The 23,331-nt window shown below is 44.8% G+C and overlaps 1 long non-coding RNA gene across 1 annotated transcript in view; it reads left to right on the forward strand.

Moving 5' to 3' along the window:
* Positions 1 to 23,331, forward strand: part of LOC135453276 (uncharacterized) — an 81,868-nt gene that overhangs the window by 34,450 nt on the left and 24,087 nt on the right. The window contains exon 2 of the long non-coding RNA XR_010441828.1: positions 1,560 to 1,696. This is a non-coding gene — a long non-coding RNA (uncharacterized LOC135453276). The remainder of the gene's footprint in view (positions 1 to 1,559; positions 1,697 to 23,331) is intronic.

Raw genomic sequence — 23,331 nt, forward strand, 5'->3', positions numbered from 1 at the left:
CTGTGCTTGAGAGTCTGTATTATTCTAATCTTTTCCCACTGTGAAATTCTCACTTTAGGTTTCATGGGAACATCTTTCCCTTAAATACAAGTCCTCACTTCAGCTTTTACTGGGGGTATTAAAAATATGTGTAGGAAAGATAACGCTTTGTGGCTGTGTGGTAGCTATTAGGGAGAAAAATCTGGATTTGAATGCTGATAGTTTGCAGATTCAGAAATTGTACCACCTGCTGCTGGAAAACGTGGAGCACCCATGAATATTATGGGAAGTGCTCTGACAGCTGCTCACTCAGCACAGGGGGAGAATATCAGTGAGGCACTGAGCTCTCCAGGAGAATGGACCTCAGTTTTGCACCTTTATTAACAATTTGTCCAAAATGCCATCCAAAAAAATGCAGAAAACAGATTTTACTGTGTGCAGGAGCTTGCTGAGCTCACCTACATGCTGCTGCAAGCACTTTTATCTCACTTTTCTCCAACTCTTCCCACTTAAATTTAACTTTCCAGAGGTTTCTGCACCTCTGCAGTGCCCAAACAGTACGTGGCTGTTTTCCAGCCAGGAATTGCCAGGATGGTGCTTCCCTGGCCTCACCCATTGCTTTTAGAGCTCCTAAATCTCCTGTGCATCAGCCCTGAGCTCCTGATTCTGAGAGATGCTCAGGGCTTGTCAGGTGAGCTGGTCCTGAGCGCATCCGAGAGCATTTCCAAATAATCCCCTGCTAATTAACACACAAACTCCTTCACTGTTAATAAGATAAATCGGTGTTGTCTTGATCTTCTGCACAGTTTATGGTAATTTTAAGCCCTACAGAAAGTGGCTGCTTCCATGAACAAATGGGGATAATTAGCTGGAGATAGTTATTATGCAAATTGAGCAAGCTGCACCTTTGAGTGGAAGTGGATGAGCAGGTTGAGCATAATGCCCCAAATTTGGATGCAAATGGAAAAGCTGTTATGGCATAACCTGCCCAGGCTGCCCATGCTTAGGATCAGCTGCAGAAATTAATTTGGGAAATGAGCCCAGGCTGTTCTCCATCCCCAGGGGCAGCCTGGCTGGGCTGAGCATCCCTGGCTGATCCCAGCAGGCACCTGGGACAGTTCTTGACCAAAACCTCACTTCAATGAAATCAAAATGTTTGGGGAGGTATAATATAATATAATATAATATAATATAATATAATATAATATAATATAATATAATATAATATAATATAATATAATATAATATAATATAATATAATATAATATAATATAATATAATATAATATAATATAATATAATATAATATAATATAATATAATATAATATAATATAATATAATATAATATAATATAATATACATATTTTGAGGTTTATTAAGAAAATTCTGACTATTTTGATAATATTTCATTTTAATGTTTTTACTCCCATATTTTTCACTTTGGTTTATTTTGAAATTTTTTTAACAGCTACACAAATACTATCAATAGGCTGAAATGGAGAGGAATATTGTGAGACTGAAACATTCAAAGCCTAAATTAATTTATTTTTCCTTGGGTTTTTGGGTTGGTTTTTTTTCAGAGCTCACCACAGGACACCTCCTGTATCTGCTGTGGTTTGGAACTGTGTGCCATCAATGTGGGATGGCTGGAGCAGGTGCTGCCCTTGGCCAGGCTGCTGGGAGCCCAGGAGGAGAGCCCTGAGCCAGTTCCCACCCTGTGAGTGTGTCCTCAGACTCATTTCTGTGGGAGCACTTGGAATTCCGCTCATCTGGGCTGCCTCAGCTTCGTGGTTGCTCTGAGTAACCAGGAGCTGATTATTAATTAACACTGAGCACAGTAATTGAGAGCAACCTGCTTTAGACAGATTGCTCCTATGAGAGGCTTCAGCTCTGCTCCTGCTGCCCCAGAGCTGGGGACTCCCAGGACCTGAGGCTGTTTGGGGTTGGGGTTGTTGGGGTTGGGGTTTTTGGGATTGGGGTTGGAAGGGGTCTCTGGAGAGCACTGAGTCCAACCCTGCTCATTGGGCTCACCCACAGCAATCCAGCTGGGTTTGAATATCTCAGGGAAGGGCATTCCACAATCTGGGCATCTGTTCCAGGCCCCTGCCATCCATAAAATAACGTGGTTTTTCCACCTGTTGAGCTGGAACTTCCCATGTTTCACGTTGTTGCCGCTTGTGCTGTGGCTGGGCACCACTTGCCCCCTCCTCTTGGCACCTGCCCTTAAAATATTGTGTGGTGATAAAACCACCCTCAGCCACCCCTTCTCCAGGGTTTGGGGTTTGTTCCCACCGTGGTTCGGGTTTTCCAGGCCCACATCTTGGCTCTGGCACTCAGGGGCTCTGATGGCCCCGTGGGGCTGGGTCAGCCCTGCCTGCATCAGGCTCAGGGCAGGAGTGGGGATGGGAGACACAGCCCAGGGCCCACCTGGCTGTCCTGGGAATCCAGGAGATCCTGGATGGCCCCTGGATCTCTCCCATGCCCACCCAGAGCAGCAGCTCCTCCACCCAATCCCTGCTCCCCACACACAAATCCGCACCAGCCTCGTGAATTTGGAATAAAAACGCCTGGTGACGTTTTCTGTGGGAAGGGAAGGAAATCAGATGGATGTAGGGTACAAATGAGGGCAGGACATCCCAGGCTGTGTTCCCCGGGGGGAGGACAGAGCAGTTGTATTTACATTACACACGGCGTGCCCTGACTGACAATATTGTGAAGCTCCTCCAGCCCCGATGAAATCTCCACCTGAACTTCCTCAAACTGGTTTATCACTCCATCTTTTGATTATCAGTGGAGGAAAAAAAACCCAACAAACAACAACCCACATTTCCATAACAATAGCACTTAATGACCGGAGATGGTGAAAACCCAAGGTCTAATTTTACCCCTGGAAATAAAGATCCCAGACGTCTCTGGCGAAATATTTGAAACTTGTTTTAAGAAAAGATGTTGGTGGCGAACAGATGGCCCCGGCCCGCCATCCATATTCATGAGTGCATTGATTTCATTATGCCTTCCCCTAGGAAACTCAGCTTTTATAAGTGTGCCTGGCCATCAAATTGAGCAGTCAGGAGCCCTCTGTCACTGCTCTGTTGCTGTAGAAATTGGGGAAAGTATGTGAGAGGCTTTGGCACTTTTGTCTTGACTTTTATCACCCAGCACCTGTTGTGTGGGGCTGCAGGGCTGGGATTTGTATCAGGTGGGACACAGGTTGAGATTTTTATCAGGTGGAACACACAGTTGGCTTTGGGTGCAAGAAGTGCCATGTTCATTTAAGTGAGTGACTTTAATTTGGTGACATCCTGGCGCTGTTTAATAACTTCCAGAGGGTTGGGACCTGCGGGCAGGAGCTCCCAGGGAAGCCCAGGCTGCCAAAACCTCTTTGGGGAAATCCCTGGTGCCATTCCCTGCTTGATATATTAATTGCCCAGGATGAATCTTACAAAGCAGCCATCACTTGGATCACAAAGGGAAATAAAACATCCAGACAGAAGTGCAAATCCAATTTGAAGTGCCTTTTCACAGAGGGAAACACGTTGTTAAGCACTGCTGAAAGCTGGGGATGCTTGGAGAATTGTTTTTAATCGACTTTGAAGGTTTCTGTGTGAAATTCGGGATTTTTAAGTTTTGTCCAAAGAAATTTTTTTTCCTTTCTTTTCCCCCTTTCCCACCTAATTCCATAAGTGAGGATGCACACTGCTGTCTCTAAATAGTGAAATTTGGCTTTTTTTTGGTACAAATTCATGCAGTCCGAGGTGCCTCATGGAAAGTTCATTTTCCAGGCCCTGACTCGGTGATGGGAGAGCATCCCTGGGCACTGGGATGGGGACGCTCCTGGTGGGAGCAGGGGACCTGAGGGGCTGATTGATGGCAGCCTGGGACTCCCTCAGCCCTGCATTCAGGACCCACCTCCTTTTTTAAGGCAAGTTTAGCAGCTGGTCCTTTGATTTGCAAAATGAGGTTTAGTTCTAAAGAATAGGCCAAGACTGAGGGGATTCTGTAGGTTTGGGACTTGGAATTGCTTTTATCTTCCTCTTTTTGTCACTTCACTCCTTTCTTTGGGGCCAGAAGTATTTTTGTGTGCTCTTCAAAAGCCGGGCTGCTGTTGTACTTGGGCTCCAAAGAGCCTTAAAAGTGCCATTTAAATTCAGATCTTTTGCAAAGCTTGAAGGGAGAAAAGTTTTTAAAGTGTTTCCTACTTGGACATAATCGATCAGGAGCAGGGTAAAACCCAGAAATGTTCTTTTGGGCACCTTGGCTGAATGAAATTACAGCTGCCTGACACAACAGTTGAGGTGTCAGCTGAATAAAGACAACATTTGGCCATCGCAACAGAATGTCCAGTTTTTAACTTTTTTTTTTATTTTTTACTTCTTTTCTAGGAGTAAAAAATAGGGTTAATATTCTCCCATTCGGTTTGCTTGATCAAGAGTGCAGTTTAATTAAATAAAATGAGCACAACCACCATTTTTTTGCATTATGGAACTGTCAGCTTAGCATTCAGCTCCCAACGGGTACTCAAAGGATCATTTAATTTTAAAATGATTGTAGCCTTGAAATAACTTAAAAGGCACTAATATATTTAATCAAAGGAGGTAACTGGCAATAGAGGAATAAATCATTCATGCATATAAATACCAGGGCTCCCACGAGGCTGGGAAGCCAACAGGGAAAATATTTAGGGCTAAATTGTTTCCTCTGGCCCCCTTCTGTCCATATGTAGGGCTGAAACACCTGAGGTGCTTTGGCACAGGCCCACTTTGGGGTTTGTGTGTGCCCAGGGCATCCAGATGTGCTGCCAGCTGTCCCCACGTGTCCTTTGTGCCTGATTTATCCTCCCGCTGGTGCAGGGGTGTGAGCAGTGCAATGCCCTGGCAATGTCAGGGTTCAGGGTCCCTGCAATCCCCAATTCCACCTCCCCAACTGAACCAGAGGGAAGGAGCTGCCCTGAAATTGAAATGTCTGTGCCAGCCCCAGTGGGAGCAGCAGTTTCAGGCTGGGCATTTCTTAATTTCCCTTCTTTGCTGAGTAAATCATGGGCTTCACCTTTGCTGTGAGTGGTTATTTTCACAAGGCTTGGAAAAGCTTGGCTTTTAGAGAGGGGCTGGGGGGAAATCCAGGCCAGCCCTGGGTGCCACCACCCTGACATTGTCACCACCCTGACATTGTCACCACCCTGACATTGTCACCACCCCGATGGTGGCACCAACCCCTCTCTATTCCCACAAGTGCCAAACTCATCTCCCTAGAAGGAATTCCTAAGAGTTTCATTAATTAATGTTTCAGCTGGTTCTTTTAAGAGTTGTTTTGTTTATAAAGCTAGATGAAACAATCAGCCAAGCAGAATATTATCTCTATTGTTCTAGATTAGTTCTATGTGGCTCTGTTAATTAGTAAATAGAGTATTATGTGTATGATACAACAATGCAGGAGGATTTCTGCCAGCATTTTAACTGGGTGACTTTAGCTGACATTTAACTGAAGTTGTGGCCAGCTGGGGACTCTGCTCCCAAATATTCCCAGGCAATTGAAGCTCCCATCAAGTGACACTTATTGATATATTTTTATATTCCATATTAATTGTCATACACATGATAATACAACACAAGAGGTTTCTCCCTGAACCTCTGGGGCTCCTGCTGTGCTCCCAGCTCTTCCCAGGCAATTGAATTCCCATCAAGTGCAATTAAACACCTGAGCCACTCCAAACCTGTAAATCTTTTGACAAAACACCCACCACGAAGTTGTTCTTTCTGTTTCATCTGTAATCTGCAAATCTCTCGGGGTGCAGAGGCTCAGGTGCCACTCCTGGGCTTGTCCCCTTTTTGCTGTCACACCTTCCCTGGTTTTAATTAGCACTCATGGTTAATATATCCATAGGAACTCCCAGAGACAAGGAAAACTGGATTTAGCCAGAAGGGATAAATCCACACCTGCCCTGAGTGTTTTGTCCAAAATCCAGAGGGTCAGTTTGCTTAATTGATTAAGCGCAAATAGTTCTGTTAAAAACTGCCCTTTCTGGGTTATCTCCTTGAATGGAGTTACTCTGGTAATTCAAAGGTTTTTTCAAAGGGTTTTAATGAAAAATTAATTTCTGGGGAAAAAAAAAAGGAAAAGGTGGCAGCTCATAAATACAAGATTCTTGCCATCTGTTGGTGGTGCATGACTCAGGCTGTGTGCATGCACCTGGATAAAAGATGAATAACCTGCAGCTCGTGCCAGGAGAGCTGTTCAGCAGGCTGGGAGCAGGCAGGAGCCCGAGCAAGGTCATTTAGGATTCCCATAGAATAAAAACTTGTTAGAAATGCCCTGCCAGTGGTGTCAGAGCCTCCCTGGAGCATTCACAGGAGTGAGACTGGGGAAAACCTCTGTGGCCTCAGTAACCTGCATGGGCAAAGCACTGCAAATCAAAACTTTAATGTTTTATTGGTGCTGAAATCTGGATTTGGTGTTCTGGGGGTGCCCCTGGATCCCCGGCTGGGCAGGGTTTGGAGCACCTGGGACAGTGGAATTGTTCCTGCCCATGGCAGGGGTGGCACCAGATGGGTTTAAGGTCCCTTCCAACCCAAACCATTCTGTGATAACAACAACAAAAGGGGAATTGTGAGGGGAAATTACAGAGATCTGCAGAACAGGGATGGGCAATACAGGCTGAGGGTTCTGCATTCCACCCTCCTCCTCTGTGGTGAAGCTCTGCAGGATTTCTGCTTTCCCTAATCCTAATCTGGGCAGCTCCTTTAGAACATTTCTACATTTCTCCAGTCTCCTATTTTTAAGTACACAGAAGTTGTCTTAATGAGAAAGCGATTTCATGGGTAAAAATCAAGCAATTCCATCAAAGAGCTGCAGAAAGTTGTTTCCTGCATATCCATCCCATTTCTTGGAGTGGCATTGAAGAATTTGGAAATTCCAAGGCTGTGGATGCCGCGCTCTGCGTGCTCACCCCATTTCTGGGATCTCCAGCCATGTTTGCAGCAAACAGCCCCAGCCAAAGCTGTGTGCCAAACCTTGGCCAGCCTGTTCCCTGTGTGTGCAAGGAGGGAGCAGGTCCTGTCCCTGCCAGGGTGGGAGGATGTTGTTCTGCTGCCATACTGTGAGTGGGAGAGTGGGAACAACCAGCCAAAAGCTGCAATGGCATTTCAAGTTAACGAAGCTTTCAGGAGCTGCCTCTGATCCAGCAGATGTGGCTTAAATAATTCACATTTCCTGCACGCTGTGGTGGTTGTGAGGGTCCCCAGGACGAGGATGAGAACTGACTCCAAGTTCTCAGAAGGCTTTTACATTTATTTATATTATATTATATTATATTATATTATATTATATTATATTATATTATATTATATTATATTATATTATATTATATTATTATCACATAATATCATATCATCTTATATTATATTCATATCATATCATATTACATCATATCATCTTATATTATATTATTACTATAGAGAAAGGAGACATCAGAAGGCCAGAAAATTATAATAATAATATACTGAATAATAAAAACCTGTGACAGACCCAGAGAGCCTGACACAGCTGGCTGTGATTGGCCATTAATTAAAAACAGTTCACATGTTTGGATAAACGATCTCCAGGCCAAATTCCAGAGCAGCTAAACATGGAGAAGCTGAGGAGATGTCTTCCCAGGAGAAGAAATCCTGAAGGGATTTTTCATAAAATATCATGATGACAGCATCCCTTACCATGGGAAAGGGGGAAGTGCCATGAATTTTCTGGAGCTGCTGTGAGGTGGGTTTGGTTTGGTTTGGTTTGGTTTGGTTTGGTTTGGTTTGGTTTGGTGGATCAGGGAATATCTGGCATTGGAAGGGGCCCTCAGGGGCTCAGTGCTGTTGAGCTGAGCTGACATCAGTGATTGATGTATGCTGGCAGCTACCAGGAAAATGCTGCTTTATACATTTAAAGAGTGCTAAATTTATGGTTTTTTTTTTTTTTTTGGTTTACCACTCCCACTCCTCTCTCTGGGGATAAAAAGGAAAAGCACGTGGAGGGCAGGGACCTGTTGAGTGCGGGGGAGTTGATTTGGAAGAGGTTTTGTCCATTTTTGATAATTTCTGGATGTGAGTGATTTGCTGACACTTCTTGCAAGGGAAAATGCTTCTGGTGGTCACAGATTCTTTGATTTTCCTGTTTTGGAGCTCCCAGAGCTGGGATTTCACCAGTTTTTTGCTCCCTGGACTGGGAGGTTCTGCCTCTATGGGCTGGGATTTCTGCATCCTTTGAGGGAATGGCCTCTACACACATCCCACACCCCACCCCAGGAAATCAGTAAATAAAATAATCTGTTAAATTAAGTCTTCTGTAAGGAAAGCTTTTAAGGAGATGCTCTCAAGTGTTTCTCCATGGAAAATGAGAAAGGGGAGTGCATTTCTCTTGGCTTTATTCCCACTCAGCTCTGTCCCAGCAAAAATAAAAGCAGCTTTCTGCACTGCATCCTCATTTACAGGGCAATAAAATCCCAGGAAGAAGCAGCAATGCTTCATAAAAGTACAAAGCAAGCACATGGAAACCTCAGCTGGGATGCGTCCAGCCCTCAGGTCTTTTGGAAGGTGCTCAGGAGCTGTGTGGGATGCTCACATTCCAGCTGCTGAAACAAAAATCAATGGACATGACATGAGTTAATGCAGGGGGAGGATTTTCCCTCTGGGCACTGCCAAAGGTTCAGGGCAGAATTTTCCACAGACACTTTCCATCTGAGGCGGGTGATGTTTAACTTGTTATCCTGATGGAGCTTTTGTTCTGCCTGTGGGACATCTCTGCTCTGCTGTGGCCACCTGGGCCCTGCCCAGCCCAGGATGCTGACAGGGGGTGGCTCCTGACAGGCCAGGGGGGTTCAGGTGTGGCTTGGGTGCTCCTGATGGATCAGGTGTGGTTTGTGTGCTCCTGATGGATCAGGTGGTTTAGGTGTGGTTTGGCTGCTGATGGATTAGGTTGTTCAGCTGTTGTTTGCCTGTTCCTGGTGGATCAGGTAGTTCAGGTGTGCTCTGGCTGCTCCTGAGGGTTCAGGTGTGGTTTGTGTGTTCCTGATGGATCAGGTGAGTTCAGGTGTAGTTTGGCTGTTCCCAAGGGTACAGGTGTGCTTTGGCTGTCGATGGATCAGAAGTGTTCAGGTGTCCTTTGGCTGTTCCTGAGGGTTCAGGTATAGTTTGGCTGTGGATGGAACAGGTGGTTCAGGTGTGGTTTGGGTGTTCCTGAAGGTTCAGGTGTGTTCAGGTGTGGTTTGGGTGTTGATGGATCAGGTGGTTCAGGTGTGTTTGCTGTTTCTAAAGGTCAGGTGTTAGGTGGGTTTGCTGCTCGAGGGTTCAGGTGTGCTTTGGCTGTTCCTGAGGGTTCAGGTATGTTCAAGTGTGGTTTGGCTGTTTCTGAAGGCTCAAGTATGTTCAGGTGTGCTTTGGCTGTGGATGAATCAGGCGTGTTCACCTGTGCTTTGGCTGTTCCTTAGGTCTCAGATGTTCAGGTATGCTTTGGCTGTGGATGGATCAGATGGTTCAGGCATGCTTTGGCTGTCCCCCCAAGCCCTGTGTGCCACCCGTGTGGCCCCTGGGCACTGCAGGTGCTGCTGGGCAGTGCCCACCCCAGCTCCTCCAGGATGCTCCTCCTTGGTGGACAACCCTGGCTGCTCCATCCCCAGATTCATTCTGTGCTCCCAGAGCAGGGTTTGTGCTGGGATGCTCCTCCTTGGTGGATAACCCTGGCTGTATCCATGCCAGCATTCATTCTGTGCTCCCACAGCCTGGAGCCCAGAGCAGGGTTTGTGCTGAGCTGCTCCTCCAGCACTCACTGCTGCTCACTGGGGAGCCCTTGCAATGATTGAACAGTTTAATCTCCTTCCTGCATTCCTCACTGGATTCCATGATGTGCATTGGTAGCAGGAGTGGACTGTGACCCAGGAGGGACTCAGGGCTGTGCCACAAAGCATCCCTGCTGTAATTTCATTCTCATCTTCATCTTCCCCTGCTGTATCCCCCTGTAACTCCACGCTGGGCTATTCTGAGCATCATTTCCTGCAGCTCCAGCCCAGCCCTGAGCTTCAGCAGAGCTTCAGGAGAGGCTCTGCTGGCACTGCCAGGGTGGATCCTCTGCCTGGGTGGAGAGTGGGTGGTGCTGGCTGTGTGTGAATGGAGGGAAAGATGTAAGGGCTGAAATGAGGGATGGGGGACTCCAGGGGCTCTCCAAAATGCAGTTTATTGTGTACCAAATGCAGTTTATTGTATACAAAATGCAGTATATTATATACAAAATGCAGTTTATTGTATCCAAAATGCAGTTTATTCCATCCAAGATGTCACAGCAGTCCAGGGTTGTGGGTGACAGAGCTGTGCCCACAGCTGTCAGCTCCAGCTGCAGGCAGCCCTGGAGACCCTTAGTTCAGGTTACATTGCATTCTATACTTTTCTTTTGGTTACAATGCATTAGAGACTTTTTTTTCCTGAGCATCTTCATACAGTAGAACCAATCTATACCTTAACTTTTATCTATAGCCTATCATAGCTACTGTAATTACCATATTCATGTCACTGTTCTCCAGTCACTAAAAGTCAGTACATTACAGTTTAAGCTAGAAGTTGTTTTTCAGTTTTCTTGCAGTGGAAAATTCTGAGCAGCTCCTGAGCTGTGCCCAGGGCCCTGCTGAGCTGGCACTGCCCAGAGCTCCTGCTGGCACCACAGGCTGGGTTGGCTTTGTGTTGGTCACTGTGGGCAGGGCAGTCCTTTCCCACCTCTGTGACTTGTTCAGTTTTCACTCTAAATCAAATTCCCCAACAGCACCAATTTCACCTCAGTGTCATTTTGTCCCGCAGACACCTTTGTGCAGGTGTGTGTGCTTAGAGCATTAATTTAATGTTGCATTATTGAACATGGCAGTGGGGTTGTTCCTCCCTCCAGCCAGGTCAGAACCCAGCTGAGCCCCAGGGCTGCAGCCTCACCCTGCAGTTTCTGGTTTCTTTTGGTTTCTTGTTCTCCTTCAGAGCCTGACTCCTCCAGGACTGTGCTCAGATTGCCTGTTCACAGGGGCTGAGCTGCTGCCTCTCAAGGGGGCTTGCTTTGGGCTCACTTTGTTTGGGTTTGGTTTTTGTTTTTTGAGTCAGTCAGCAAGAACAGCTCGCTGTGCACTGAACTCAGTGGATAGAAGGATTTACTTCCTAAACCTCAGCTTTATGAAGTTTTATTTCCTAAAACTTCCCAAAGCTGGATGTTACCCCATTGCTGAGCCCTCCTTGAGCAGTGTGAGCGCTCCTGGGGACCTGGCTGTGCCCTGCCAGCTCAGGCTCTGCCCCTGCCCTTGGCCTTCTCCTTGCTGTGACTGCATTTGCAGAGCCCTGGGAATAACCTGTGCCTCTCCTCCTGCACAAGGACACTTTGCCAAGAGGAGAGACAAGAACTTGCTTAAAAATGCAAACCAGGAAACTTCCCCCAGTCCAGCCCAGTGATTAACTATCCCAGCTCACATGGAATAATTGCAGCCTTTCCCCCGCGCTCCCACCTTGGCATTGTTCTCCTGAGCATCACCTGCTACATCTTCACTATCACGACACTTTCTTAATGCACAATTAGAATTAGAACACCTTTCACAGCATTCTGTATAATTAAAAAGCCAGACTTCCTCTGAAATAACAATATTCTGGCGAGTGAGGTGGCACAGATGAATTATTTTGCTGGCAGGTTGGGCTGTACATCAGGCTGGAGAAGTAGGACATGTTCCTTATTTGTTGTCAGCTTTCCTTTGTGCTTAAAGCAGATTTGTCTGATTCCAGCACTGGACAGGGAAACCTTGATTTAGGAAGCTGTGTTTCAATATAATGACACCACCTTATGCTCTGTCACCTTTGTCCTGGAGTTACTCCACAGACTTTGAAAGGATTCCAGGCAGGGAAATGGATTAATTATTATTAACAGGGACAATTGCAGCCCATGGAATCCCCACTGCCCTGGGGGAGGTGGCTCCTGCTGGGATGGGACAATGAAAGCAGCCCCAGCTCCCAAAGCCCAGCACAATCCCTGACCTGTCTGAGTTGGAAGATGCTGCTGTGGGCCTGTAAAATGTGGTGCCATAGAGGTGTTCCAGCTTCCACCTCAAGATAAAATCAAATTTCTGCTCCCTGCAGTTGTTGAGGGGGGAAGAAACGTTGGCTCAGAATTCTAAAGACATTATAACTCATTAAAAAACAATAGAAATGGCTGTGATTAAGGCAATTTTAGCATTTGTGATGGCTGGTAGGAAAGCAGCCTCGTGCCTGGTTTCAGGGCTGATGCTGGGCAATGCCTTGGCTGCTCTGTTCAGCTTCCCTCTCTATCAAAGTTTTAGTGAAAAGAATTTTTAGTCTCACTTTAAGTCCCGAAAGTCTTTACAGTGAATAAGGCAGCACTTGTAGGTTGTTCCATACTCATTGAAATTTTCCTATTTCCACCCTACTCTTTACACTCCTTACAAACCTTTCTCTGTTCTTAAAGCTGCAGCGAGTCCTTGGCACGGCGTAAAACCGCAGTGAGAACAGTGCTGAGCTCCTGCTGACCTGTCTGACACTTCTTACAAGGCACAGGCTCACAAAACATGGAAATATTCAGATTCAGAGCTCAAAGGAGCCCCTGGCACTTCCCTGGAGGCAGGGCTGGGGCAGGGCAGGGAGCTGGGGCTGCTGGCATCCAGGGCATGGTGGGGAAGGCACTGCTGTGCTGTAGGAAGCATCCAGAACATGCTGGGAAAATGGATTGAAAGGGTTTGTGCCTCCCTGGAGTGCTGCTGATGGGGTTTGGAGGGTTGTGCCAGGCTGGGGTGGGCATGGCTGTGTTTGCAATGCCCCTGGAGTCCTTCAGGGTGATCAGGTGTCCTTATATCCATCTATCTCTATATCCATCTTTATAGCCATCTCTATATCCATCTCTATATCCATCTGATCTGGGGGTCAAAATAAATGAAAATAGAATTGAGGCACCATTCATTTGCTGGTTTTTTAATTTTTTCCTTTCATACAAGGAATCAAATCCCATTTTACCGTTCTGGCCTGATGGATTAAAATAAACCACAGCTTATTTGTGCTCAGAAAACCACTGTGGTATCTTTTGCCTGATAGAGGTGCTCAGGTTTTCTCTTAGGGTGGAGTTGATGAAGTGTATTTTGCTGCAGTATCAGCTGCCTGATAATTTAACTTCCTTTATTCCATTATGGTGCTAAGCAACATTTTAAAGGATTGTGAGTTTCCTTTTTGGTATGGGTGTCTGGAGAGTATGTAGAGCCTTTATAATAAGCCTTAAATCTAAGTAAAAAGTTAAGTATATAGCACTCTCAGTCTTCAGAGCACTGGAGTGGATTTATTTAATCATCCTTTATGAGGCAGGGCAGCAGTTCCAGCCCCACAGCACCCAGGGGGATTCAGGAGGGTGAGGGACTTGCTGTGCTCAGGAGAATGGGGAATCTGCCCCTGGATGAGCCCAGTTTGCCATCAGAGCCTCTGGTATTTGTGGGGTTCCTTGTGGCAGGAAGGAATGATGAATCTGACTCCATGTTCTCAAAAGAACATAATATAATTATGTTAAATATAATATAGTATCTTAAAATGTAGCATTATATTAAAGAATGCTATTCTAAACTATGCTAAAGATTAGGCAAAGGATACTTACAGAAGGCTAGAAAATAATAATAAAAACTCGTGACTCTTTCCAGAGTCCCAACACAGCTTGGCCCCAATTGGCCAAAGAGTGAAAACAACTCACAGCAGAACCGAATGAAACAATCACCTGTGGGTAAACAATCCCCAAACACATTACAAAACAGCACAACACAGGAGAAGCAAATGAGATAAGAATTGTTTTCATTTTTCTCTGAGGCTTCCCAGCTTCCCAGGAGAAGAATCCTGGGCAAGGGGATTTTTCCAGAAAATGTGAATGTGACAGAAAGTATGAATGTGACACCTGGCTTGGTGCAGATGCTGTTCCTGCCTGAGATGGAAGCAAAGTCACACCAGGCACAGATCTGCCCCTCCTGGCTCTGACCTGTGCTTTGAGAGCTCTGCCAGGCTGAATTAACTGCTGTGGCACCAGGATGTTTCCTGAAAAGTCCCTTTGCCAGGATTTTTCTCCTGGGAAGCTGAGAATCCTCAGAAAAGAATGAAAACAGTAATTATCTGATTGCTTGGAATGTGGGCTGGAGGTTGCTGACCAACAGGTGCATCTTTGATTGGTTCTGTGTGAATTGTTTTTAATTAATGACCAATCCCAGCTAGCTGTGTCAGGACTCTGGTCAGTCAAGGATTTTTATTATTCCTTCTTGATTAGCTGTCTGATGTCTCCTTTCTCTTTCTTTAGTATAGTTTATATATATCATTATATAGATATATATAGATTATATTGAGATATAATGTAATATAATGTAATATAATGTAATATAATATAATATAATATAATATAATATAATTAATATAATATAATATAATATAATATAATATAATATAATATAATATAATATAATATCAGCTGCTCCCAAAAGGGTTTGGGAATGCTTCTCCCAGCCTGCACATTTCCCCCCTGGCTGTCTCCAAGCCCAGAGCAGCCCTGAATGCCAACGACAGCCCTACCTGGGCTGGGCTATTTAATCACCTCATAAAAGAATGGAAACAGATACTTAATGAATCAAAGTGCACTCAGATTAAATGATCAGGAATTCCTAGTTAATCACCAGAAAGGAAACTAATTAAATTACCATTCAGCTTTTATGGGGGCCTTGGGATGGTAAGCTGGAATAAGTCCCTTCAATCACTTTTTCCATTAGATGGGACAGGCATATTCAAGGTTAGTGAAGATAAATGTGATGTTCTTTGCTTGCTCTTGAAATTATAGTATTTAAATATCATTTTATGCTTCATCACCTAACTAAACCCAAAGCAGACTGCAAGGAGAGGCTGTGGCAGAGACAGCTGAGCAGAGAGGCACAGGGAAGGAAGGCAAAAATTGGGAATAGGCATATCGAGATTTAAAAGGTTTTCACTTAATTATCATTTAACTTTCTAATTGCATTTTACCTTCAGGAATAAGGTAGATAAGTGGTGCTGCCAGGTGCTGAGATGCTAATTCCAGCCCTGCCTCTGGCCCTCGGGAAGCACAGAGTGTTAAAGGTGGTGTGTGATGTCTGCTGGTTGTGATGGCCACCCGACCCTTTCCATAGCCTAAAGGGGAAGAATTGTGGAAATTAATTAGCAATATTAGCAGCAAAAGAGCACATTCTTATAGATTTTTGGGCAGTTCTGTGTCCCTGGGAGCCACCACCAGCGTGGGACAGAGCCTGGGCAGGTAGGTCAGGTCGTTGCTCCCTCTGAGGCTGCAGAGGTGAGTTATCACCCTGCAGGTGCCTCCTGCTGCCCACTCCATCCTGGGCTTTTCCCACTTTATCCTCAGCTTTTTCCACTTCATCCTGGGCAGGGAATGGCTCCCTGATGTTCTTCCAGGGGCTCTGAATTCCAGTGGGCAGTGGCAGCAGAGGGGCTGCTCCGTGCTCCATCCTCCCCATCCTCCCCATCCTCCCCATCCTCCCCATCCTCCCCATCCTCCCCATCCTCTCCATCCTCCCCATCCTCTCCATCCTCCCCATCCTCCCCATCCTCCCCATCCTCCCCATCCTCCCCATCCTCCCCATCCTCCCCATCCTCCCCATCCTCCCCATCCTCCCCATCCTCTCCATCCTCCCCATCCTCCCCATCCTCTCCATCCTCCTGCCTCCCCTCCTGTCCCCAGGGATTGTCCCTTTCCCAGAGCAGCTCCCCCATCCCTGGGACATTCGTGTCCCAGCGCTGCTGTTTCACAAACAAAAGCTCCCTGAATGGAAGGGAAATCTCCCCGTGCTTCAAAGCCAGAGGTAAATACAGCCTGAAACACGGGACAGCTCCTGGAGAGAGGAGAGAGGGAGAAATCTTGGTTTAAGCATCAGTCTGTGTATTTTGGAATTCCTTTTTTATTTTCTTTTTGTTATATTTCTTAAGGCAAACCTTTACAGGCTCACAAAAGTGACAAAAGATCCAGTGATATCCCTTCAGTTCCCTGAAAAGGGGGATTTTCAGCAGAAAGTGAAATCAGTGAAATCCTTTCACTTTCTTTCTTAGCTTTTTAACAACCATACCCGAGGTTTCTGACACCCAGAACTTGCTTGAAAAGTTAAGAAAAGAAAACACAGCTGCAGGGTTTTAAAGCAGGGCACAACCAAGTCAAAATAATCTGACTATAAAATCTGGGAGCTTTTCATTCACACTGAGGTTTTCCCACTAAGGGAGATCCTGAGAGACAAGGTCATTGAGACTCCTGGTTAAATTGGTGGGGTTTTGCTTAAAATCATAATAAATGTCCTTTTGTGGTGAATGATCTACTGTGACAATATTTGCCAGCTGAAGCCCACAGAGCCTTGAAGTGTTGCTGATTTTGTTTTCTATTAATGTGGGTAATTATGTTTACTTTGCCACTTGGGATCGTATCATCATTGAAATAATTAGTGCATTTCCAGATACTTTGATAGATCTAAAAATTTCCTCTAAAAGCCTCCAAATACAAACACAGAGAACAAGAAAGGAGCATAATTATATTATTTTTCAATTTAAACATTTTTAGATCAGTATCAACACCGGGAGGGGGAGTGGCACACGGGGTTGGAGTGGAGCTGAGTATTGCAGAGGAAAGACTGACTCATGTTCTTTGAGAAGGGATAAAGGACCTGGAGGGAACCTCTGGGGCAGGACTGGCAGCTGGAGCCTTCCTCCCTTCCAGCACCTCCTTTCCAGCTTGATTCACAAGGATTCCCTCTGGATCAAGGAGTGAATCCAGATGTTCCTGCAGCTGCTGGGGCTGCCCTCCCCACACCCTGTCCAGGAGCTGCTTCCTTTGGAGAGGATTGCTCTTTTTGTCTGCTTGGGAGGTGTTTTGGAGTTGTTTTCCATCTCTTTTTTTGCTTTGTACCCAAAGTATTCCCAAAGAGTTTGGGTGAGCCCATCATTCTGCTGCCCGAGATATTTTTGGGGCACGAGGGATTCTCCATTATAACCCATTAAACAAACTTTCCACACACTTGTTACAGCGGGGACAAACTTTTTTTGGATGCAGACATCACCCTGGACTCTCAGAGATGTGGTTATAACCAGGATTTGTGTGGCCACAGCCCGTGGCTTTGTGTGCCCGCAGTCTCCGTCCCTCCTCAGCGAGGAGCAATTAGCAATTAGCAATTAGTTAGCTCAGCGCTTTGTGGGAGTGCCGAGCCCCCGGGGGATGCTGCAGCCTTTCCTCAGCACTGTCTGCTCTGGGACTTCCCAAGGAGAGCAGGGCCCGCAGGATTTGGGGACAGGAATGCCATGGGGGCTGCGGAGCATCTGCTGCTCCAGCTGTTCCAGCTGTTCACGCCAGCTCTGTGCCCCTGGGCAGCTGCAGGGGATGATCAAACCCTCACCTGGGGTAGGACATGGTGGGGGATCCCTTAACCCCTTCCTGGGCTGATCCCAGCTCATTTCCATCTCCTTGGAATTGGAGAATCAAAGGTTAAAACCTCCTTGGAGCTCAGGAAATGAGGAGAGATCCCAGCCGAGGGTCTGTTCTGAGGACACAAAATCTCATTAGTTGCTGGTGGAGGGAAATTGTTTTGCCTGATGATCTAATTCCTTACCTGGCTGGTGTTTTCCCTGGGCTGCTGGAGCCTGTTTTGTTTCCCTGCAGTTGGAAATCGTAGCAACAGGCACCAGAACATCCCTGATGAGCCGAGTGCCTTTTCCCTGGTGTGTTCTTCATTTCAGAGCAGCGCTTGTTCATTATGGCAGAGGCCTGAAAATGATGATTTCTGCCTTACTGACATGGTGGAGGTGCCAAAAATAATCAAAGCCCAGGAACACACTGGTAAAACCCTGAAGCAAAAACGTGTGGCTTTAAAAAAGGTTTAAAAAAAATAACTTGGACCTTCATCTGATGGAGTTTCCATAGTGGGAAAGAACAATTAAAACCCAAAGCAGGGAGAGTGAGAGATCCACATCCCATCAGGCCCCAACCAGGCTGCTTGAAATGAACCCTCTAATCTGCATTGCAGCTCTCATGTTTAATATTCACCGGGGCCAAGGGGCACCACAGCCTCTCCTGCTAATCCCAAATAATCTCTTTCATGTTCAGGGGGATCTTGCTCCCAGTTACTGACTGCAGAGCCCGGGCCACGAGGAATTAATTGCAGGATGGCTCTGAGCCTGATGGGTTTTGTAGCTGCCTTGCCCATAGCTGCAGGCTATGGCTCGTGTTTCAGGCTTTTGATCTTGCAGTGATTATATTGGTGTGGTTTGGTGAATCTTCCAGGATCCTGCTGCAAGGCCTGATTAGTGAAAATTAAGATGTGTGCAGTGAAAAGTGTGCAGGTAGCAGAAGTTTCCAAGGAAGTGATGCTGGGAAGTGGTGGTGGTAATTCACTTGTTTTGTTTCATGGCACCAAGTCAGGTTTGGGGAGAAAATAATTCTGTACAAAAGAGGCATCAGAAGGTGTCTGTAGGTGCATTTGGCAGAGCTGTGGTCCCATATTTTGTTAATTATGCAGATGTAGGTAAAAATATTTGTGCATTTTATGTAAATATACCGTGCTAGTCTCTGTCCTCCTGCTCTGCAAATGAAGTTTTAGTGAAGGCAAAAATAAAGAGACTGGAAGAAAGAATTAAAAAAAAAAAAACAACAAAGCCAAACATTCCCTAAACAAAGGCATTTTGAAGCAACCAAAATGTTCCTTCTTAAAACCTGGAGACTGGAAGCAACCCACAAACCCACATTTTGGACAGAAAATCCTTGGGGTTTTCCTTCCCTGCTGCTCTCAGGGCAGCTGGGGAGAGCAGGGATGCTCTGGGCACTCAGCAGTTGCAGGATGCTGTTTGCAAAGGCAGATTTTTCCCTTGGGTTGCTGCTTCCAGGCAGGAACAATAAGGAAAACAGTTGATGTTAAGCAGTTATGTGCTAGAAGTGCCTCATTTTATTTTATTTCCCTCCAGAAAAAAAAAAAAAATTGTTTTCAGGGGAGTAAGTGTGTTTAGGAGTGCAATCCTCCTGGACAGAAGCCAGCTGGGATGTTTCCATTTGGGTAACTGGGAGGGGTGGGAGCAGCAGGGCTCCCTGAGGTCCTGCTGCTGTCACTGTCACTCTGGGGGAAGGATCAGCGCTGAAATCCTGATCAGCATCCTCCTCCAGCAGAGCTGTGCTGGGTGAAGGGAGCTGGAGATGGCTCTGCTGGGGATGGGTTTTGCACTGGAGCCTGGCTGAGTGAAGAGGGAGATGTCCAGGGGGACGTGGGTGGTGTGGGTATATATTTTTATATTATATATATAATATTTATATATATATATACAAATATAATATATATGACATATTATATTTTATATATAAAATATAATGTATATTATTACTTTATATAATATATCAAAGAATATATTATTTTATATATAATATAAAAGAAAATTATATTAGAGCTATACTAAAATTATATCTATTTAAAAAAATATATATATATTAAAAATTTTAAAGAAAATTATATATTAGAACTATACCAAAATAACAGAAGAAAGGATTTCATCAGAAGGCTAGCAAGGAATAGAAAGGAATGAATAACAAAAGCTCCTGACTCTCAGAGAGTCCAAGCCAGCTGACTGTGATTGGCCATTAATTAGTAACAACCAACATGGGCCAATCACAGATGCCCCTGTTGCATTCCACAGCAACAGATAATTATTGTTTTTCTTTTCCTCTGAGGCTTCTCAAGAGAAAAATCCTGGCAAAGAGATTTTTCAGAAAATACTCTGGTGACAGGTGGGGGTCACAGAGCCCCCCAGGCTGCCCTGGCTCTGTGACTCCTGCACGGGGGTTTGCAGGAAATCCTATTTCCTATTCCCATATTGTGGGACCTGCTGATTGATCATTTATAGGTGATTGATCATTAATAGGTGATTGATCATTTATTATTGATTGATCATTGACAGGTAATTAAACAGAGTCACAGGAGGGGTGTGTGTGGGACAGGGGCTGGGAGCCACCACAGAGCACAGGGACAGCGTTAGGCCAATTTCAGGATAATCCCAATTTCCATTCCAAGGGCTCTCCTAGAAGAAATCTTTATATTCAACAAACTGGGCATCAAATCCAGCTCCTAAAACACACCCAGTTCTTGCTTTATTAACTGGGGTGTGGTTTAAAGCAAAGTTTCCCCTTTTCTAACATGTTAGAAAAAGAAAAAGTCTTTTCTTTGCACCTAAAGTTTTAAATTGTGCCCAGACCTGGCGTGATGAATGGAGCTGGAGGTTTTGCCGAGTGAATAAATCACAGAGCTGATGTCTGAGGAATGGCAGGAAGGCACAACGAGTGAAGAGGTGATGAGTTCCATAAATGTCACCTTGGTTTGAGCAGCACAGGTGAGGGTGGTTTGCTTTTCCAAGGATTGATTGCACTGTCTGGGCTGTGCGGTGTCACACGTGCTGAGCACTGAGTTTGGGAATTTTAATCCCCACATGAACCAGCTTTTCAACATTGCCTTCCCTTAAAAAAAAAAAAAAAGTTCATTTTCTTTAATTGTCATCAATAAAAGAAAATTATCAAGAGCAGGATAAAAGTGGAGAAAATACATGGAAATGCTTGAATTTCCATGTTCTATTTGCCAAAACCCCAGCCTGGCTTCAGCCTGGCCCCTCTGAAGGAGCTGGAGGTGTGGGGAGAGAGCAGAGAGCACAAATAACATTTATTTTCCTTGCCCTGAACAGAGCCCTCCGTCAGCTCTGCCAAGGAGAGACCCACTTGAAATATCCCAAGCCATTACATTAATTAGCTAATGCCTAAAAAGGGCTCTGAAGAGGAAAAGCATTAAATAAATAGGCAGCAGTGTTAATATTATTTTTAATAAATAGGAGAGCACATTCCATAATGAAGGCTCGTGTGATGAGCACATTTCTTTGTGTAACATCCCATGGCCTTTAACTATAGAAGAATTAAATAATAACTCATTATTTCCAGCTTAGGCTTTAGGCACTGCATAGAGGTCAGGCTTTTATTTTCCTGAAAAATAGGTTAAAAATTCAAGCATTTTTCTATTTTTCTCTTCAGGAAGATGAAGGAGGGCAGCATGACAATGGCCTGCACCTCATACCCACTGCTCAGATGCACAATGGGGCTGGGAGGCTTTTCTAAAAACCACTCTGGTCCTGCATTGAAATTCTGTCCAGCTGCCTTGGAACGAGATACAAAGGTGGATAAAGAAATCTGGATCACACAGATAAGCTGGCACAATGGAGTGGAAAGCAGGGATGTTATGTAAGTGCAGTGCTTTAATTGGAGAGGAAAACGTCCTCACCTTTTTTTGGGAGCTGCTTCCCTCATGGTATTAAAAATCCCTTCACCAGGATTTCTTCTCCTGGGAAGATGAGAGGCCTCAGCTTCTCCAAGTTTTGTGGCCTGGAGATTGTTTATCCAAACATGTGAATTGTTTTTAATTAATGACCAATCACAGCCAGATGTGTCAAGCTCTGGGTCGGTCACAGGTTTTTATTATTCATTCTTGTCAAGCCTTTTGATGTCTCCTTTCTCTTTCTTTAGTATAGTTTTAGTATATCAATGTAATATAATGTAATATAATATCATAGTATGTAATGTAAAGTAATATAATACATATAATATAATATAAAAGTATAGTATAGTAATATATAATAGTATATAATAATATATAATATAATATTACATTTTAATATAAGAGTATAGTATAATATATAATATATAATATATAATATATAATATATAATATATAATATATAATATAATATATAATATATAATAAATATATAATATATAATAAATATATAATATATAATAAATATATAATATATAATATATAATATATAATATATAATATATAATATATAATATATAATTCAGCCTTCTGAGAACCTGGAGGCAAATTCTCATCTCTCACCTCATCCTGGGGACCCTCCCAACACCAGCACCACACTGGGATGCTGCATCCTCCCTTCCTGACCAGCAGCACCCGCTCAGCCCCAGCGTTATCCCACACCTTTCTCTGATACAAACACAGCAGCAGCTCCATCTGCCACCACTCCAAGGACCTTTTGTGGCTTTTACAGAGAGCCAAAGCTCAGCTCTGGGCCACCTTTCCAAAGCCAGGCCCTCAGGAATTGCTGTGTCTGAACCTGCATCTGACCTGAGGGAGGCAATCAGTGCCTCCCCACAGCCCCAGAGTTCACAGTTATTGCAAATAATGCTGGATTATGCCCCATAAATTCAGTAAGGTGACCCAGGAGTGTTCATTAAAATTTATTTTAGCCACACTTATTGTCAGTTAAGAGCCTAAACAAGGAGTGATGGTTCTTGGAGCAGTAACAGTAAATTCTGGTTACTGCAAACACAAATGCCTCATTACATCCAGTCAAGGTCTATTTCCCCTTTACAGCCATAACTGCAGGAAAGCATTGTTTTTAATTTATGGAGAAGGATGCACTGGAATCTTGGCTTCCCTATTTACATAAACACAGAGCCAATTAATCTCCTGTAAAGGATCCAGAGTGGAGGGTAAAATGCACAGAATTCCAGAATGCCCAGGGACAGCCCATCTCAGGGTGCTTAAATGAAAACCTGTCCCAGAGATAAGTACAAACAGCAGGAAAATGGACCATTCCTTATTTTAAGTGGAATTTTATGCTCCATGATCCTTTCAGTGAAAGCTCATGTGTGGATTTTCATTTCCATTGGGACTGGGGTGAAAGTCGTGTCAGAGAAAGAGGAATAGCCCAGGTAGCCAAACCTGCTGCATTTTTATTGCGGGATTATTTGTCTCATCTCCCCCTCTGTGAAATGTTCTGTGATTTACCACAAAAAAATGCTCTGATTTACCACAAAATCTTTCAGAGCAGGGCTGCAGCATCCACGAGGAAGCCCTGGCTGGAAAATGAGCCCCAGTGTCAGGATTTGCCCTGCTGGATAAGCATCTTGTGGGTCTCAGAGTTTATTGTGCTCCTGATGGATTCCACCCACATTCTGCTCCTGACCTGCAGCTTTTGGTGTGTTATGGACAGAGCAGAGGGAGCTGCAGCCTTTGGGCAGAGGGGAAATGCAGACAGCCAGGGAAGAGCCCTTTTTGTGTTCATTCCTCCCAAAAAACCTGATTGTGCTCCAAAGATAATGAATGAATTGTACCAAGTGAGCAACCAGGCAGGTCAGCAGAGGAAAGGAGCCAGTTAAAGAATATTCAGATGCTGTAAATATTTGGAGAGCAGTGGCTGTTGTGTAAATCTCTGCAGATACAGCAAAAATTTGGCCAAAAATCCTCTTTCTCAAGCTGTTGCCTGAGCAGGA

Source organism: Zonotrichia leucophrys, chromosome 12 (genome assembly GCF_028769735.1).
Source record: "Zonotrichia leucophrys gambelii isolate GWCS_2022_RI chromosome 12, RI_Zleu_2.0, whole genome shotgun sequence".
Taxonomy (NCBI): Eukaryota; Metazoa; Chordata; class Aves; order Passeriformes; family Passerellidae; genus Zonotrichia; species Zonotrichia leucophrys.